This window comes from Pan paniscus, chromosome 14 (genome assembly GCF_029289425.2).
Source record: "Pan paniscus chromosome 14, NHGRI_mPanPan1-v2.0_pri, whole genome shotgun sequence".
Lineage (NCBI taxonomy): Eukaryota > Metazoa > Chordata > Mammalia > Primates > Hominidae > Pan > Pan paniscus.
The window spans coordinates 31569553-31583287 of NC_073263.2; the positions used below are offsets into that span (position 1 = coordinate 31569553).

General features: G+C 40.6%; 1 protein-coding gene across 2 annotated transcripts in view; it reads left to right on the forward strand.

The window, feature by feature from the left end:
- FRY (FRY microtubule binding protein) overlaps positions 1-13735 on the forward strand; it is a 448961-nt gene that overhangs the window by 158115 nt on the left and 277111 nt on the right. The window lies entirely within an intron of this gene.

The window sequence follows — 13735 nt, forward strand, 5'->3', positions numbered from 1 at the left end:
AGGTAAGAACAGTAATCCACGGTAAACTACTCTGAATTTCAACCCATCAGTACTCTGACACCATTACATGAGAGGCATGCTGAGATAATAGGATGTGTGTACCTCTCGCACAGCCACCATGGATGCACCGCCTCCTCAGCCCCAGGTGGACTGTCACAGGTATGGGCCAGGTGTGGGCCAGGTGAGGCCCTATATAATTTCCCCTGTATAATTTCCCAGGTGTTATAATTTCCCAAATTGATGGTCAATTGCTGTTAAAGCTTCAAACACAACCAAGTACAGTTTTTCCTCAACTTACGTGCTAATGCATGCCTTGAAAATAGTAAAGACATTAAACTTGGGCAAAAATATTTTCTTTATATGTAAAACAGATAGCTTCCAGACTTAGATCATTGTAAGTTTTTTATCTCCAAGGATGACAAGGAGGAGTATTTGAAAGTCAGGTGAGATGTGGGACAATTTTTCATTGTGCAGGAGAGCACCACACTTTGCAGGGCATCAAGCAGGTTCTGCCTTCTGCTCATGGAATGTCAGTAGCACCCTCCCCCATCACTAGGATGACAAAACCACCCCACAAATTTTGAAAAAGCCTACACAGTGAGAAACACTATTATAGAACATTGAGGCTGCTTTGTAATGAGTGTGATTTTGCTTTATTAAAGAGTATAATTATTGTAGAAATCTATGTTATAGCCACCTTCATATTGAATGATCATCATTTGTCTTGCTACTAGATCATAAGCCTATCAAGGGCCAAGGTGTATCTTACTGTGTCAAGGGGATCTAACAGCGTGTCAGGCAATATATTGGTGATTGGTCTGTTGAATAAATAAAAGCTCGTGAACAATCTCCTCTATTTTCAAAGGAACTTATATTTTAATTAGTAATACATACCACTGTTATCAGACTTCATTGTTAAAATATTACTGTTAAGCTATTAAATGCTGGATTGTACAAACCTAGAACATAGCTAGTGATCTATGCCTAGTTGGAGCAGGTTATCTTTCTTTGTGTGTTGAAATTTTTATTGATATCATTTAAAAATAACATGTAAGAAAAGAGATGCTAGCAGCATTTACAGACTATGTGTTTTTTTCTCCTTTAAAGAAAATTATTCTTTTCCATTGTTACAAAACTATTGAGAGCTTCTTGGTACAATAGGGCAGAGAAAAACAATAAAGACAGTCTCCATCCCCTGGGGTGTTGTCATCCATTTGGAGTGATGGACTAACATCTAGAACCATTAAAGCTAATGACTAAGTGCCATGTGGAATAGTGATGTTGATAGATACAGTAAGAGTCCAAGGAAGGGATTATAATGAGTAGTCAGGATAGTCAGAAGGCTCATGGAATGATAGGACTTGAGCTCATCTTAAGTGATGGGTGGAATTTGAACTGGTGAAGAGGACCACATCCTCAGCAAAGAGAGAAAAATGTAACAAAGGTTTAGAGGTGGCAATTAACATGATAGGTGTGGAAGGCAGGCAGCAGAGCAGTGGCCAGGGATGATGGTGGGTTGGAGGAGGAAGAGTATGACTATTGGGGAAAAATCTAAGGAAAGTTGGTTGGCAGAGTGAGGGCCAAACTCAAAGATTATTTTGTTTTGGCCAAAATTAACTTTAAAAGATCTGATGTTAATCTTATGTTATACCTTTTTAAAAAACTATTCTCTTCAGAGGTTTGTTTTTTATTTTACTTATTTGTGTCAGTAAAAGTAAAATGTTCACGGCCAGATTTTGGATTGAATGCTTAGTAGTCATGCAAGTATCAAAAAGCAAGATTTAGATAAGAGAAAATGTTATCTTTTTTTTACTGTATCATTTTACTATTATATTTTATGATTTTTTATTGCCTTCATTCAGTTAACTAAAGTTAGAATAGATGAGAATATGGAGTTAAAGGAAGGCCACATGGAGAGCTAAGCTTGAATTGGAATCAGGAGTCACTTATAGCTGTGCCACCTAGGGCAATAACTTTACTACAATTCACTTCAGTCTTCCCATCTTTAAAATGGAGGTAATACCTTACCCATAAACACACTACAGGTCTGTGGATTAAGTGTCATAACAGCCTATTGTGTGGCACAAAGAAGTCACTTAATGGATGTTAGGTCCCTTATTGGATTAAAATAAGATATTTAACTTCTTTAAGAGTAGGTACAATTTGTGTTGAGTCATAGAACCATTAAAGCTCATAAAAATTACATCATATCAGGCAAGTATTTATTATGAGTGACCTTGGATTCTCTAAATTCAGTTTCTTCATCTATAAAATAGAGATAAAATACTCATAAAATTATGAGGATTAAGTGAGATAATGCATGAAAAGTACTCAGCACAGTGACTGCTGATACCTAGCAATCATGCAATAAACACTATCATTAGTATAAGGATGTTATAATTATGATGCCTACATGCTACACATTTATACTGTCTCTATCTTTACTACAGTCCTAAGTGGTATGTATTATTAATGTTCTTATGTTTATATGAGCAAGAACTGAAGTATAGGGAACTTAAGCGACGTGCTCAGAGTTTCCAGCCAGTTCATCAGTGAGATTGGACTTGACCATAGATCCTCTGAATCCGAATCAGGTGTGGTTTCGCCATGCTAGTGTTGCTTCAATCCTTTGCAATGTGCAGGATAACCCCTTCCTTCAAATCCCCCTCTAAAAATGATTTATGGCTGGGTGCAGTGACTCATGCCTGTAATTCCAGCATTTTGGGAGGCTGAGGCGGGACGATCACTCAAGGCCAGAAGTTTGAGACCAGCCTGGTCAACATAGCGAGACATGGTTGCTACAAAAAATTTTTGAAAAAAAATTAGCCAGGCATGGTGGCACATGCCTGTAGTCCCAGCTACTTGGGAGACTGAGATGGGAGGATTGCTTGAGCCCAGGAGGTTGAGACTGCAATGAGCTATGACCATGCCTCTGCACTCCAGCCTGGGTGAAAGAGCGAGACTCTGTCTCAAAAATAAATAAATAAATAAATAAATAAATAAATAAATAAAAATAAAAATGATATATATAACAGTTCAGAAATCACTGGACAGAATAATGAACATTGCTTGAGACCCAGAGCCTCAAGTAACATTTTGTGTAGTACCAGCCCTGCCTAGAGCTGACTGCCCAATGACGAAGGTAAAGATGAAACAGATAACCCTGTTCCTAGCAACTCCACTTTGTTTGCAATGCATTTTTCCCAATGCCTTCATGCTCACAGTGCAGGCTGTGGAAGTTGGGTGGGAAATTTGACAATTAGGATTTATTCAACACAGTTTGCCTTTTACTATTGATCACTTCTTTCCGGAATTATAAACATGTTTGATTTATTACCATCTATTTCATAGCCAAGTTTCCAAATCTAGTTGTCAACCAATGTTAATAGTTTCTTTGGTTCTATTTAGAGTGACAATAAATATTTTGGAGGCACAACTAATATGAACAAAGGTACTGCAAATGTAGACATATGTTGGGTTGCAGAAGTTGCCATAATAGACCCATATGTAGTATCGCTCTTGGCACATGGCAGAATTTTAGCAAGTTGAAAATAAAGTTTGCAGGAGCAGGCAAATGTTAAACATCTGCCAAAGTGAATTATGAAACAGAAATTGTATTTACCAAAAACGTTTGTGCTCTTTAATTACCTGAACATTGTAATCCTCAGTATTTCAGAGCTATGTGAAAAACCTAAAATCTTAACATTAACATTGGAACTCATCTTCTTCATTGGAGTGGAAGTTGGAGGGTGTCCTGTCTTTCTTACTCTTTCGTATTCAAGGACGGGCCTATTTTTTTTTTTAAACTGCTGTGAGGTCGTCTGGTGATTTTTTTTTTTTTAACTGAATTGCTGTGAGAAAGTATACAGCTCATCTGCTGGCTCAGGGTCTCTGCCAAAAGAACCTTTGGAATAACAACAGCAGAATTCATGAGATTCCTGTGAGTTTCATTCTGTTCTTTGAATGCTGGCTTATTGAAAGATATATGGGCAGCCACAGGCACAGCTAGAATTAGGCACAGCCAGAATTCACCATCTGCCACTACTCTCAGGAGTATAGGAAGATGATGATAATTTTTAACATTATTAATTATTCATCTTAGACATTTATTAAGACTCCACAGTCTTCAGCTCTTGGAGCGCATGCTGTAAATTAAACAGACCTAAGAAATAGAAATGGAACCAGAAGAAACATCTATCTCCTTTAAAAAAATAAATAAATAAACTGAAATGCGTTGGCTTTAAGAAAACAATATATGTAGTCAATTTTACTTAAAATTTATTTTTTCTCAGGTGTTAGAAGGTACAATGGATGGATAACACATTAAGCTTGGGAAAATGCAAAATATAAGTGTATGGCCCTGATAACTTTGATAGAATCTTTAGATGAGAACAAATTTAGACCTTTTCTCTGAGGTCTGTGAACATGTTCTATGAACATGTAGACCTTTTCTGTGAGGAATACCTATATTTGATTCATTAGTAAAAGTGAAACCAGATTAAGAAAATTTCAACATTGAAAAAGGACCTTGAAGTAGCCTAACCATGTGCCCTGTGCATGCAGCTTCTCAATAACATCCTCATGGCAGATGTGTTCAGCTTCTGCTTAAATACCTCCCGTGACAGGAAAATCATTACTTCCAGAGGAAATTGATCCACTCAACATATTTACCGAACACCTGTTTACTGTGTCTGATCTGGTAGAGCTTACACCTACCCAGAAGAGTCAGACAGTAAACAATACATTCAATAAATAAGTAAATTATATATCAAGTTCATTCCATTTTCAGATGTGTTATTTTGTTAGAAAGCTTTTCCTTATATTTCCTTACACATAATGATTGTTTAGGTGTTTGAAGAAAGTATTTGTTGCCCTCTCGAGTCACCTGGTTTTCAATGTACGCTCCTGGTTGGTGAAACAGTTGTTCCTATGTATTAGTTTGCTAGGGCCACCATAACAAGGTACCGCAGGCTGTTTGGCTAAACAACACACATTTGTTTTCTCACATTTCTGAAGGCTAGAAGTCCCAGATCAAGGTGCTGGCAGGGTTGGTTCTTTCTGAGGCCTCTCTCCTTGCCTTATAGATTGCCATCTTCTCCCTGTGTCCTCCCATGCTCTTTGTATGTGTGTGATAATCTTCTTTCCTTTGTTTGTTTGTCTGAGACTGAGTCTCACGCTGTCACCCAGGCTGGAGTGGAGTGGTGCAATCTTGGCTCACTACAGCCTCCTCCTCCTAGGTTCAAGCCATTCTCCTGCCTCAGCGTCCCGAATAGCTGGGATTACAGGGACCCATGAGTTTCACCATGTTGGCCAGGCTGGTCTCGAACTCCTGACCTCAGTTGATCCACCTGCTTCAGCCTCCCAAAGTGCTGGGATTTACAGGAGTGAGCCACCACGCCTGGCCGCTAATCATCTTAAAAGGACACTAGTCATATTGGATTGGGTCTACCCTAATGACCTTGTTTTATCTTAGTTGTTACTTTAAAAGCCCTGTCTCCAAATACAGTCACATTCTGAGTACAGAGGGTTAGGACTTCAACATATGGATTTGGGGGGCACAAGTCAGCCCCTAACACATATCCCTTGTCTTTTGGAACCCACAGAAGTGGGAGGATAATTCCATGAATATAACCAGGCAAGATGGTCCCATCCCATGTTCTAGACATCTAGTTTACCTTTGATAGTCCCAGCATGGTTGACTGATGTTGAGCTTGCAGTCTATGAGAAATCCCAAGTCTCTACACAGCTTGTTTTTTTAGGCTTGTCTTCTGCTATCCTTTGCATAATTTATTCTTTTGTCTAGTCACACTGGGGATACAGCAGGGAACCAAGTAGACATTGTCCGTGTCTCTTGGAACTTAACATACATTAGTGAAGGCTGTCAGTGAACAAGTGAGCAAACAAATATATAATTACAAATTGTAAGATGTACTATAAAGTGAATGAACAGATAAATAGTGGAAGAGACATCCTACTCTTGATAGTTTTTTTTTTTTTGGTGGGGTATGCATTTTGGCATTTACCCTGCAATAAAACATTATTTTTAAGATATCTGGCCTATTATTCCACCCTACCCCAACCATTTATAGAAGAGATCCTGGCTGTTATTTGTTATATTTAGTGCCCTCATCCTTCACTTTATTCCTAAATGTGATAAGTATGACACCTCTGGCTTTATCCCAGTCATCAATAAAAATATCTAACAGGACAGAACAGTACCATTGTTGTCCTAGAGCTAACAGTAATATCCATTAGCTACACATAGATAAAGATCTAGCCAGCATATATAAAGTGAGACTCTTATTAGAAATATTAACAAGATTAATGCTGCCCACTGCTAAGTTTTCTATTTCACCAGCCGAGTCTTAAATGTTCCTCTGGCTGTACCACATTGATCACAAAAGGCCTTTCAATTTGTCTGCCTGATGATTTTTAAAAGGTCAAATTCATTTAAAGTATTTCACTCATAATGTGGGGAAATAGAAGTTGTTTTCAATCTAACCAGAAAGAACGTCACTTACAAACCGGAATGCCTACGTTTTGCAGGGCCGAGGCTCCAAGGTGATGTTCATCAGCTCCTTTCACATGGATCTAACCTGCCCATGTAGGCCCACTCCAATCACCTGGAAAGTGTGAGTCCAAGGCCAGAACCTACCCAGGCCAGTTCTGTGATGCCCTCTTTCTCCTTACCTTGGGCATCCTTGGCTTTAATGGCCAATTCTGTACTTGCTGCCCTGGCTCTACCTGGTCTCCCACATAGACAGTTCCCACGTTTGTGTTTGGCCATCGAACGCAGTGTTTGGGTAAGAGGCACTCCAGATCTCTCAGCTGCCAGTCCACTGAGCTGATTCTCTTTTTAGTTGGAGTAGGGAGAGTTTAATCAAATTTAGAGAACTGGGGATTGGAATCATCCAGCAGGCACATCACCCTTGGTCATCACAGGGTTACCCATCCAGAGCAGTGGAGAAAATGAAATGTTTTCGGAGGCAGTCACACTTGACCTTTAATTTAGCATGGACCATAGCTTGTCAAGGTTCATCAGCAGAGCGGTACTGTTGTAAGCATTTGCTAATGTAGACATTATTTGACATTAATTTACTTGCTAATTTGACACATTTTTGTATAACACAGAATAAGTTAAATTGCAACAAAATTTATTTATTTATTTATTTATTTATTGAATATTCCTTAAACACCTATCACATGCTAGGCATTGTTCTGGGTGCTAAAATTACAGCAGTGAATAAAATAGACACAGCTCCTTCCCTCGCAGATCTTATATTCTGGTGGGGGAGGGTGGGAGACTAAGACCATGTAAATATGTATTATTCAGAGAGTGAAATATGCTTTGAATAAAATATAGAAACAGAAGAAAGTTACAGTGACAGGGGAAGGAAATTTCACCTTGTATTGGATGGTCAGGGAACATCTTATTGATAGGCAGAGACTGAAGAAAGAGAAAGAGCAAACCATATGGATACCTGGAGAGAGGAAGTTTGGGCAGAAGGAAGAGCAAATGCAAAGGCCCTGGGCTGGGTCTTTTCAAGGAAAAGCAAGGAGGCCACTGTGGCTGGTGTGGAGCTGGTGCTTATTCTACACTGCTGCATTTCAGAAAGTGTAACAAAGAACCAGATTGCTCTTTGCTAGACTTGCCCTATTTTGTTGTGGTTGTTAACTAAAAATACATGAGAAAAGGGTGTTTTTTATACTGCTAAGGTTGCATTCTTGATTGGCTAAGGAGTTAACCCCAGGATGTGTGTGTGTGTGTGTGTGTGTGAATGATATATACATACCTATACACACACACGTTTGTTTAATGAAATGGGAGAGAAGTTGAGACATACCTTTTTGTGCTTCAATGTGAGCCTGTGAGAGTTAGTAGTTTACCTGATACAAAACCCCTTTGTAATGTATTATGCAGCCTGTTATTAGCAATCAGTCCTACAAGTGCTATTATTTTCATCCTCTGAGTAAAGCATAGGAGTTGGGTAAGGGTCAGAGTAGTTTGAAATTTGGATAAGAACTCAAATTCTTTACTGACTTCCCTCACACCTACATCTAACTTCTGCAGGAGCTATCCCATTAGTTGTGAATGATTTAATAAGCAAAACCTGGGGTGAGTTTACCTCCTGAGGCCAGTTCAGTTTTTAGACATAGTTGGCTTGCCCTGAGCTCTTCTTGGATATTTCTGGGCATTATGCATCCTGAGAAATATCGGGATTTTTTTTCTGTTACAAAGCAAACACTTCTCATGCTTCCAAGTGTTTACATGTATCAGGCCCTAAGTGGTGGCCCTATCAGGAGCAGAGTGTGCAGGCGATGCTGTGCAGGGTGGGCATGGCTCAGCCTGTGCTGTCTGTGTGGTTCCAATGGTTCCAATATCCCAGCGGGGCTGTGCCTGTCCACCAGCCTGCTGGTTACCACAGCAGATAACATAGTAGACTCAGGGTTTAAGAAGAGCAACCACCCAGAGCAAATGAATAAAACTGTAACTGCTTCATGGCTAGACTCTCTGAAGAAATGCCTCTGATATAACCTCAGTTGGTCCTCAGAAGAAAGTTTGCAAAAACAAGAACAATGTCTGAACTCATTCCTTGACCATAACCATCAAATTTAAATGCCACAGTTTCTCCATGTGGGAAATTCAAAGACATTGTGGACCTTTGCATGATGTGAAGGTGTGTTAATGAGCTAGCTAGCTCCTTTTTGGAAAAGAAAACCTCAGAGTAAGACATAAAGTCTTTCTTGGCTGGAGCTGTTCTTTCATGAATGATCAGCTAGGTAAGCATGTTCCAGTAAAATTAAGCCTCACCATTGACAAGTGTTTGGAGGGCATTGTAAGATTCATGGATACCTCCTGCGTCTGCCTTGTTGTTTTCTACGGGTTGAACATGTGGCATTTAAGGAAATTTTGTGGTTAGTAACAGAAGATTTCAAAATTAATCTCTAGAATTTATATCTCTTAGATTGGATATTTTAATAAAAACACAATATTCCATACTGTCATGTGATTGCTAGCCTTTGGTTTGTATGAAAGAATTGTTTCACTCTTTCTGTAGATTTCTACAAAAAATCACTTGGCAGATACATACCAAAAGAATATTGTATTTTATATATTTAATGTATTGAAAGGGATGCTGTCATACCCAATGCTTCTGAGCTCACCCACAAAAATAAACCTCATGTTTATACTTAAATTTATTTATTCAGCTAGCATGTTTTATAATCTGTTATGTACCAGACACTATGCTAGAGGCTGGTAATTCAGAAATGAGAGACTCAGCCTTCCACTTCCATCAAGGGGCTTACAGTTTAGTGGGGAGACAGAGAAGTAAACTACAAACACAAGATCAGGTAACAAGTACTACTGGGACCCAAAGCAAGGGTATTTCACTTTGCCTGGGGAAGTCAGTCAGAGCTTCTCAGAAGAATGGGTAAGGGTTAGAGCTGGAATTAAGAGGAAGGAAAAGCAGAATGTATAGTGCAGGACCTAACAGTAGTTCACAGCCTGGTGTTTTGGCAGACTTGCAGACAGTTCCCTATAGCTGAAGCACAGGGTTGCATGAAGTTAGAGAGGTGGGAAGGGGTCTTGTATGGCAACCAAGGGTTGGGCTTTATCTCAAAAGGGATTGAGAAATGTTGTAACAATCTGGCAGCAGTTATGAGGACTGAGCCAATAGGAAGGCTATTGCATTGATCCAAGTGAAGTATTACAAATACCTTAATTAATAGAATGATGGTAGGAAAGAGGATGAGAAAACAGATACAAGCAATTTTTAAGAGGTAGATTCAACAGGGCTTGCTGAGTCTTTGAATCTGGGGGATGAGAAGGAAGAAAAGTCTTGAATTTCTAACTTGAGTGACTTAGAAAATGATGATGTCATTCAGGCAATAAAGGAGAAAGTAAGAACTGGGGAAGGAAAGTGGTTAGCTCAGATGTAGCCATGTTGAATTTCAGGTACCTGAGGAGTATCCGGATTGAGGTGGACAGTAAGATGTAAAGAGGTAACATATGGATGTGAACTTCCATGGAGAGGTCTGAGGTGTAAAAGTAATTTGGGAAACGTCAGACAATAGGTGAAGCTGTGGGTTCAGATGAATCATCCTAGGCAATATTTATATATAAGAAGGAAAGGGGCTGAATATGGAGTTCTGAGTTATTCTTGCCATTGCAGGGAGGGATAGAAAAGGAGCCCCCAATGCAAAGAGAACAAATAGTCACAGAGGTAGGAGGACAGAGGAGACAAATGTCACAGTAGCCAAGTAAAGTGAACGTCTCAAAAAAGAAGACTTGACCAGTAATGCCAAATGCTGTCAAGAGGCCAAGTAGAGTGAGGACTGGAAAGTTCCATAGGGCTTAGGCATTGGTAGTTATGACACACTCATTCCCAATGTGCTGGAATGGCAGTAAGTTGGAATGAAGGGGATTAGGAGGGAGAGACAGAGAAGTTTCTAAGAAACTTGGCTATGAGAAGTAAAAGCGAAATAACTAAACATGAGGAAAGAGCTGTCTGCTGCTGGTTGCGGCTGAATCTGTCAAGCTGATTTCTCCCAACCTGAGTGAACAAGAGCAGCAAGGAATGCCCTGCCCACCGGGCCCCTCCCCCCCGCCGCCCCCATCAGCATTCAAATCAACAGGATCTTACTAACAGTGTTTTAAAGGATAAGGGTGGCCAATCCTAGTTAGATACCTGTCCTGGGGCTTTGTAGTACCTCCAGTTATTCTGAAGTAGAAAAAGAGTTTCAGACTCACTAGAGATGCTATAGCTTTGATGTAAGCAGTCTTTAGTAGACATAAAACCTCGCTTTGAATAGCATGGATGTGAAATAGCTCCAGTGAGAAATATCACATTTAACACGCAAGAAGTAACAGGATCGATGTCTCAGCTTTCTACCTTAACAGGCATTTGAGGGTACACAAAAGGGCAGTGGATTTTAGTCCATCCAGTTTTCCCACCAGTGAGGACCTTGGATACATTGTTTACAGCTTGGCCTTGAGGTTGTCATCTATATCATGAGTGGATTTGATTCAATGACTTATAAGATCCACCCCTCCCAGATATGCTGGATTTTGATCTTGTCTTCAGAGATTCCGTTTGTTTTCCCTTTCACCATACCTCCCATGCATTTCCTTTCCTCCCACACATAGAGCTTCTGCGGCATCCAAGTCTACATTACACTGCTAGGGAAAGAGCCCCATCTACAACTGACATGGTCGGAGGTTGTGTCAGGGAATTAAGAACTCAAACACTGAGAAGACTGAGACTATTTTTCTCCAGCAGCTTACTTTCCTTGGCTTCTCTTCACCCGTTGCTGCCAGCTTATTCTCCATCATGCTTCTCTTAGTCCAAATGGGACTTTGTTCAAACAGATACCCAAGGGCCTAAAAAAATATGAACAGCTTTTGCATGGAGAAGACTAAAGGCCTGAAGCAGCCAGGGTAAAGTCACTGACCTGCTCTGACTCCCTGTCATTGGTGAGAAGATCTGTTCATTCATTCATTTAACACCATGGCTGTTCATTCAGTAATTACTTACTAAGTGTCTACCATGTGCTATGTTTATTGTGTCCCCCTTGTATCCTAGAACATAGGAGTAAGATGGTGACCAAAATAAACATAGAATGTACCTAGTGAAATTGATAGTCCAAACAGGGAGAAAGCATATTGAAAACTAGCTGCACAATAAATGCATAATTTATGATAAAGTATTTGTGTCAATAAGAAATGTCAACTGTGGCTCTAGATTTAGACCACGGAGTTAAGGGAAAGCTTCTCTGAGGAAGCAATACTTAGATGGATGAAGGGCAAATAGAATTTGGCCAAGGGAAGAGAGGAGGGCCTCTAGGCAGGTGGAACAGCACTGCTGAGCCCTGAGTTGCAGGAGTCCTGGGTAGCAGGGAAGATGCAAGATGAGACTGAAGAGTTAGGCAGGAACCAACAATGCCACACCTGGAAAACCAGGAAAGTGTAAGGTCACGGAAGCAAGAAAAAGAGAGTTGCAAGAAGAAGGGTGTGGAGCTATATCAAATGCTACGGAGATGCCGTTTCAGTTAAGGGCTGAGAAGAGCCCACTGGCTAAGTGGAAGCTGTTGGTCACCTTAGTGGAAGTGTGGCCAAGGAGTCAGCCTGAAGTGGGCTGAAGGGGGAAGGGGAGTGGAAAGAGGAACTGAAGGCTGCGTATAAAGGCAGCTGTGTTGAGACATTAAGCGATGATTGGGAAGTCAGGAAGGTAGGCTAGGAATTTGTATTAGTCTATTCTCTCATTGCTGTAAAGAAATATCTGAGACTGGGTAATTTATAGAGAAAAGAAGTTTGACTCATGGTTCTGTGGGCTATACAGGAAGCATAGTGGCTTCTGCTTTTGGGGACCTCTCAGGAAGCTTCCAATCATGCCAGAAAGAAAAGGGGAGCAGGCACCTTAACATGGCAGGAGCAAGAGAGAGTGAGGGGGTAGGTGTTGCACACTTTTAAACCACCAGATCTCATGAGAACTCACCATCATGAGGGCAGTACCAAGAGAGATGATGCTAAGCCATTCATGAGATATCTACCCCATGATCCAATCACCTCCCACCAGGCTCCACCTTCAACAATGGGGATTACAATTCAACGTGAGATTTGATGGGGACACAAATCCAAACCATATCAGAATTGGAAGGAAATGTGGGATAAGATAAGGGTTTTTGTTTTGTTTCTGTTTGTTTGTAAGACAAGAGGTATTGGCTATGTTTTCATAAAGGCAAGAAAGATTTTATAGAAAGGGAAGGGTTAAGATGCCAGAGACCCATAGGAGTGACAATCTTGGGCAGGAGGCAGAAACAGGGTCAGGAGAGGGGACAAAGGTGGCTTTGTGGATTTGATGGCAGAAAAATGGGACTTCCTATCCGGTGCCATGTAGGAGGCAGGGTTGTCCCTGAGAACGAGATGGGAGGAGGGAAGCAGGAAGGCTGTGGAGTGCACAGGGCAGAAATGACTGTTGCAGTGAGGGATGCTTGCTGGGCCCAGGAAGGCCTGGTGGGGAGGTCTGCTTCCCTGACCTGCCTGTGGGGTTTTCCACTCACCACCTCCCCGTTGACCCTGCCAGTGTTCTTAGAAGGGTGTAAGAATGTTGTTTTGATTTTGTTCCCATGTTTTTCCAAAGTCAAATTGTACCACGTTATAGAATTTCCTACAGATCCTGAATATTCTGACGTGGGAGCAAGTGCTTTCTGCTCTGGTAATTTTACGCTATTTGATTTCAAATTAGTTTCATGATTTGTTTCCTCCCATGTTTACCTTTTGAGTTGCTTATTCCCTTTGGCTTCATCATTTGAAAAACTCATGATTTGTTGTCTGTCTTTTCTGGTTGTTTCTTTGCAACCACGTCTCACAGTTTAGAGGCTTCCATTTCATTTTATGGAACATGTTGTAACGTTGGAATCTTTCATGCAAGCCCACTTGCAAAAATATCCAAATATTTTTGCCTTATGTATTTCTTGGTATTCTCTCTTTCTCTCTCTCTCTGTATTTCTTGGTATTCTCTGTGTGTGTGTGTGTGTGTGTGTGTGTGTGTGTGTGTGTGTGTGTCTGTCTGTCTCTGTCACCTTCAGGTAGCATTCGTGGCAATAACGAGAATGTCTGCTGGACCCTTTACCTCTCTCTTCCCTCCCCTCTATACACCTGGTGCTCACCAGGTCCCTGCTGCTGTTTTGTCACTTGACTTTGTATCATATTGAGTTTCTGCCCTGGGTTCTC